This window comes from Rhinopithecus roxellana, chromosome 22 (genome assembly GCF_007565055.1).
Source record: "Rhinopithecus roxellana isolate Shanxi Qingling chromosome 22, ASM756505v1, whole genome shotgun sequence".
Taxonomy (NCBI): Eukaryota; Metazoa; Chordata; class Mammalia; order Primates; family Cercopithecidae; genus Rhinopithecus; species Rhinopithecus roxellana.
The window spans coordinates 4823528-4830640 of NC_044570.1; the positions used below are offsets into that span (position 1 = coordinate 4823528).

The 7113-nt window shown below is 37.7% G+C and overlaps 1 pseudogene; it reads right to left on the bottom strand.

Annotated features, from left to right (window-relative positions):
- Positions 1–400: 400 nt before the first annotated feature.
- The window catches only part of LOC115895670, a 9529-nt pseudogene continuing 2816 nt past the window's right edge, over positions 401–7113 (bottom strand).

A 7113-nucleotide genomic window follows, 5' to 3' on the forward strand; every position in this document is an offset into this window, starting at 1 on the left:
ATACGATGATAATTGCATAAAAATCTGTACATATAAAAATTAGTTTCCCATTTTTTCCAGGAAAAAAATTCAAGTATAAATTCTACAGTAGTCTCATTTTAATTATAATGAAAGTGTTGGCCATCTCATGTATAAAATTTCTAATTTACATATGTAAATCACAGAACCATTTTTAGACAACCATTACAATTTATAAATGTAGGGTGATTTTACTGAGAAAATGTATTCCTCTATGAGTGGATGTGTCCCTTCTCCCACCAACTAATGACACAGCAATACACACTCATCGAATTTTATTAGTAAGTAACACACTGCTACAAACAATAATTCTCTTCTCCGTGTCCGTGATTATGTGTACATGTGTGAGTTGGTTAGAATGCATCTGCCTTATCTCTAAAACTCAAGAGCAAGATGAGCTAGGCTTAGGCTTTCGCTGAAGGTTGACCATGCCTTTGTGCATCAAGTGATCTGACATATCCTCAGATGCAAGAATTTTTGAACCCCTTCCTCAAAGGCTATGGCCGCATTTGTGGCATCTTTTGCACTTGTTACAATGTAAGGATAGTCGCCGTTCTCCCTGCATAAGCTTCACTTCTTCTATAAACACCTGCAATTCGCTAATGCCAGTCTTAGAAACCAGAATCACAAAAGGAAAGCTCTCGGGTTCTTCCACATCTGCGTAATAGATGAACTCTTTCTTCCAGTTACTTAAGTTCTGGAAGCTTTGTGAATCATTGATACTACAAGTAAACAGACGACTGTCAGAACCTCTGTAAAATAACATCCTCAGTCTTGGAATCTCTCCTGACCTGCCATGTCACAAACCTTCATGGTAGCAAAATGTCCATCCCTTTCAAATCTTGTTAAAAATTCCCCAACTATCGCATGGAACAGCTGAGTATCAAACGTATGAGTTGCATGTCTGTTCATAAACGAACTCCTCCCAACCCCACCGTCTCCAAAGAGAATTACCTTTAAAAATGATGAGTTTCCTGCCACTCTTCATCTGAAGAACTTCAAGAACCCTGAAAAATAAAAAGGTAGCATAACATTCCTTTTTACCTACTTATTCTTCTGTATGAGACTATGAATATCCGCATTTAGTTGAATTAAAACACAGTCCTAGGGAAAAAGTAATAAGACTGGATATTTACTGAACACATAGCTATGTGTGGGCTACTATACTACTATTATTCTCTAAGACAACTAAAAAGGGCTCACTCTTCTCCTTTCTCACATCACAGCTGTCTGTGAAGTTGGCACTTAAGCCTCAATGTGACATCAATGCTCTTGTAATGAACAGTGAATCTATGATAAGCCCCTCTCTGCTCATAGTAAGTCAAGTACAATTGATTAGAGATGGGTAAGAGATGAAAGACTGCGTGTTTCTGATACAGCAAGATTTATACTTTAGGGAGAATGTTGATGACAAATGTAATGGAAGTTACTGTTGAGAGAGCAGGAAGCTTTATAGTTGTATTTGGGCCAAAAAGAAGAGCCAGTTTTTTGCTGTGCATGTTGGTTCACGCCTGTAATCCCGGCACTTTGGGAGGCCAAGATGGTTGGATCAAGAAATCAGGAGTTCTAGACAAACATGAAAAACATTCAGAAACCCTGTTTCTACTAAAAACACAGAAAATAGTCAGATGTGGTCGTGTGTGATTGTAAACCCAGCTACTCAGGAAGCTGAGGCAAGAGAATCCCTTGCCCCAGGGAAGAGGCGGTTGCAGTGAGCCGAGATCGCACCCCTGTACTCCAGCTTGGGCTACACAGTGAGACTCCATCTCAAACCAACAAACAAGCAAACAAAGAAAGCAGGTTTAATCTTTTCACATCGTCCCATAGTCCTTGGAGACTTTCTTTGTTCCTATTAACTCCATTTTCTCTAACCTTTTCTTCATGCTTTATCTCATTAAGTTGACCTTCAGTGACTGATATCCTTTCTTCCACTTAATTGATTTGGCTATTGATAATTGTGTATGCTTCATGCAGTCTTTGTAGTGTGTGTTTTTCAACTACATTATGATATTTAAGTTTTTCTCTTAACTCGTTATTCCAGTTGGCAATTTCCCTAACCTTTTTTTGAAGTTCTTAGGTTCCTGGCATTGGGTTACAACATTCTTTTTTAGCTCAGAAGAGTTTGTTATTACCCAACTTTTGAAGCCTACTTCTGCCAATTCCTCAAACTCATTCTCTAGTCAATTTTGTTTTCTTGCTGGTGAGGACTTGTGGTCTTTTGGAGGAAAAGAGGTATTCTTGTTTTTGGAATTTTCAACTATTTTTGTCCCTTGTGCATTTTTCATACCTTTGATCTTTGATGTTGGTGACCTTTAATTCGGTTTTGTTTTGTTTTCTGGAAATCCTTTTAGTAGATGTTGATACTATGCCTTTTCCTTATTAGTTTTCTTTCTATCAATCAGGTCCCTCAGTTGCAGGTGTGCTGGACTACGTTGGGGGTCCACTTCTGACAGTTTTTGTCTGAGTACCACTATCAGACGATACAGAAAAGCAAAGATTGCTGCCTGTTCTTTCCTCTGAAAGCTTCGTCCCACAGAAGCACCTGCCAGGTGCCAGCCAGGGTACTCCTGTATGAGGTGTCTGTCGATCCCTGGGGGGAGGAGTCTCCCAGTCAAGAAGCATGGGATTCATAGACCCACTTGATGAGGCAGTCTGTTGGAGATCTTCAGCTGTCTTCAGAACCACAGGCAGGAAGGGTTACGTCTGCTGAATCTGTGCCTCTAGCTGCCCTTTGCCAAAGGTGCTCTGATTCAGGGAGATGGGAGTTCTATGTACAAGCCCCTAACTGGGGCTGCTGCCATTTTTCAGAGATGCCCTGACCAGGCAGGAGGAATCTAGGGAGGCAGTCTGGCTACAGCAGCTTTGATGAGCTGTGGTGACTTCCTAGTGACTTTATTTACACTGTGAAGGGAAAGCCACCTACTCAAGCCTCAGCGTTGGTGGACACCCCTGTCCCCACCAATCTCAAGCATCCCAGGTTAACTTCAGACTACTGGCTGGCAGTGATAATTTCAAGGCAGTGGATTTTAGCTTGCTGGGCTCCTTGGGCGTGACGTTCACTGAACTAGACTGCTTGGCTCCCTGGCTTCACCCCCATTTAAGGGAGTGAACGGTGCCGATTTCTGGCATTTCAGGTGCCACTGGGGCATGGAAACAAACAAACACAGAAACAAACAAACAAATGAAACACTCTTCAAGCTAGGTCACTATCTGCCCAAATGAATTTTTAGTTTTTATTAAAGTGTACATTTTTATGTCCACTTACAATTTTTAACTTTCTACTCTTTTTATATGCCTTGCATGAAAATTTACGTTTGGCACTTTCAATTACATGTTATAATGTAACTTTTAGGCATTTTAACTTCAACGCAAAACGTGTTAAGTTTTTGTTTGTTTCTTTGTTTGCTTTTCCTGTAAATGACAGTAACACTAAACCTTTCCCATGGGTACAAGTGAATGATATATTTACAAATTCATGTACTTAACAATTAGCACTTCAAGGAAGCTGGATTTGCTATAAAGATATTTTGAAAAATGTCTGTTTTGTTCTAGATGTCCCCAGACGATAGATAGAAATTTGGAATCCTCTTTATGGAAGAAGACAGTTAGGTTGAGAAAGTCCTATTCATCCCCAGTGTTTCCTCTAGCTTAGTCCCATTGGTCCTTAGAGGAACTGGACAGCAGGCAGGAAATTCTCCAGTTCCAGGAAATATCCAGGAAAAGGTAGATCTTACCAGATGGCTGAATTAAAGTTGTATATTGGATATTCCAGTTGGAATTGGCACAGGGACTGTCAGAATGGAGCTACATGATGAAGAGAGAGCAACAGAATGAGAGAGATAGAGATTGAGAGAGACAGAGACACACAGAGAGAGAGAGAGAGAGAGAGAGAGAGAGAGAGAGAGAGAGAGAGAGAGAGAAGAGGGAGCCAGTGTTAGGAAGTGAAATACCTAATACTGGTTGCCAGAGGTGGATTCCTGAGGCTTGAGGGTTTTAGAGCCCTGACCTGAGCCTTCCAGTTCCCTTCAGGTCTGTTGTCCTTCTCACAACATTCTCTTGATGGGTTAAATGAGAGAAAAAAAGATGGGGCAGGTGGCCAGAGACTCTCAGGATCCAGGAGTTACCTTAGGATAAACTGCCATTACCCACAGCTTCCTGGGAAGAAAGGGAGCTTGTGCTCCCAACACTGGTTCCAGTTTTCAGCATCAAATGTAAGCATTATGAAAAGAGGAGAGAAACCTGAAGGATGGCTTGACAGTCAACAGAGAGGTTTACTTTGAATCAAACTGAGAGGGGTGTCTGACCAGGTGTAGTCAGAGCCACACTCTGTAAGCGGACTAAGAGTTTTTCCCAATTCAGTCTCAAAGAGTTTATCAGAGGTTTGGACTCTCTCTTTTTCTCTTTTGTTGTGGTCATCTGACAAAGAGAGTTGTGTTTCTGTTTCTGGAGTTGCAGGCATATCCTCCATGTCTGCTTCTAGATTCCCTACCTTAGTGCTCCTGAAGGCAAAGGAATGTACTTCTTATTGGTAGTCAGAAGAGAAGCGATTCCCTTGAAATTCGTGAGGCTGAAAAGAGAGCTTGAAGTTAAAGTGGCACAGTTTGTTCAGGATGAAGGTGCACCTGCTCTATCACTTTCTAGTCAGGTAGGTGAGCAGCTACTAATTTTGTTTTGGTGTTTGGAGCAGTTATATACCTAGAAGTAAATTCTGTTGTCTGCAAATGCAAATCAGAGAACCTGTATGACTCTATCTGATGTATTTGCCATACACAAATGTAGGCTGACATGCATTATAACCCTGTGATTTTTAAAAATTATTTTATGGTAATTAATAATGATTACTTGGCACTCTCAAAAACAAGGTTAAATTATTTTGTGTATTGAATATTCACATTTTTTAAAGGAATTCTCTAGGCTTCATAGTTTTTAAAATTTACTTTTCTAGTGTCAAAATGTATGGCATTTTATTAAAATAAAACTGTAACATAGAATTAAAGTTACTGATATTATACATAACTAAATGGCTTAAATTATTCTCCTGAAGTTGTGGAAGTGTTGTTGTTGTTGTTGTTTTAATTATAGCAGCGTATAAAATCTACAGTAACATCTAACACAGCTCTTTATTTTCTCTCTCAAAAAGGAATTGTATTTAATATTTTTCTTTGTGAGATGTTTGCTGTTTATGAGAACAGAATTCTTTTTATACAAGTAGAAGCTGTTTCATAATCTTGATTCTATTGCACCAGTGAATGCTTATTTTTCACAGAAATATAACAACTTGAGCAAGAGTGATCAGTTACTAACAGGAGTATTGAATCTCCAGAGAAGAAAAGATTCAGGGCATAGGGATTAGATTTACAGAAATATAGTTTGTTGTTTGTAATGTATGCCAGTTCAGGTAAGATATTTTCATAATTTTATATCAATGATGTTTTTATTTTTAAAAAGTAAATGAGGAGCACATTTTTATCAAGTTATAAAATGAAAAGTGTCCTAAAGTACAATCAATATTCCATATACATATACATATACACATATTAAAATGCATTGCAAATGTGTGCAACTTTAATGTATTTCATGTATTCTCAGGTTTTTTATGCACTTGTTTCATTTTCTAGTAATCCTTAAGAATAGATATTCTGTCTGATTGATGTTATCTTTCTCCCTCTCTCTCTCTCTCTTTTTTTTTTTTTTTTTTTTTTTTCTTTTTTTTAGATGGAGTGGCCAGGCTGGAGTACAGGGGCAGTATTTCGACTGAATTCAAACTCTGCTTCCTGTGTTCAAGCGATTCCTCAGCCATGGCGTCCAAAGAAGCTGGACTGTGTGTATATATTCATTCTTTTGTAGAGGCTGGGTTTTCACCATGTTTGGTCAAGATGGTCTCCATCTTCCGACCTTGTGACCTGCACACTTTGGGCTCTCAAAGTGCTATGATTACAGACTTGAGTTACTGTGCCCAGCTGATGTTATCTCTTAATGTTGCTTTTTGAAACGTAACTGGCTTCCAGGTCATGTCTCACACTATCTAAAAGAGAATTTCTAGAACTTGGAAACGGAATCTATATCCTTAAGGGATCCCAATTATTTGCTTTTCTTGCCAGGTTTCAAAAGGACTTTCATGAGGAACTTAGCATGTATGCATGTTTTGTTTCACTTAAATAAAGGAAAAGATAGTTAGCGATAATGTAAATAAATAATTCACTTAAATTTTTTGGTGATGTTAGCATAAATGAAGAAATGCAATTTTCAGTAAATCTCTCTTAGGGTAGCCTGATTTTTCTTACATCAACCTATTGCACAGTAGTACTAAAGACATGGATATATTGTCAGAAACACACAACAAAAACATCTGTAGTGTTTTCAGTGTTATTGATGTTGATTTTATGAGTAAAAAGGAGGGCAAATTTATTACAGATGCTGTCATCCAATTAGAATATCTGCAATTCAGGTGTGAGTACAACACTTCAAAATTGCTGATTTATGGATATAGTTAAAATTTAATTACTAGTTAATATCTCAGTGATGTTGATAAATATTAGGTCACATTTATATGAATGATCAACTGAGAAAATTAGCAGATCATTTTAAGTAACTTGTTAAATCACAAATATTTTACATCAAAACTAAGTTCTATGGTCTGACATTCCTGTAATGAAAATGTTATTTGTATTATTAATATTTACCTTCAAGTGGAAATAAATTGTTCTCTTTACTCTTCCTCCTCTGACCATCTCTGTGCTTTGCTTTTCTTAGCCTTGTCTCACTACATCTGAGATGCTGGGATACTTTTAATAGAGGAGGAGCATATGTTATACAAACATAAACATGATATTTATTTTACATTTAAAAGGATCAAACATAGAACTCACAAAAAATTGTGTTTTACAAGCTGTAAGTTGAGATTTCAGCTATTATACAACACATGATTGGTTTATAATATAACCTGTTTAATTTTAATTAACAAGGTTCTGTATACATTTATATATCTTAAGGCATTAGGCAGTGTGTTTTAGGGTTTAGGAGTTTTTGAATTTGAGAAAACTGAGTCAACACACTTATGTACTATAATAGTACACATTGTGTACTATTCCCTGT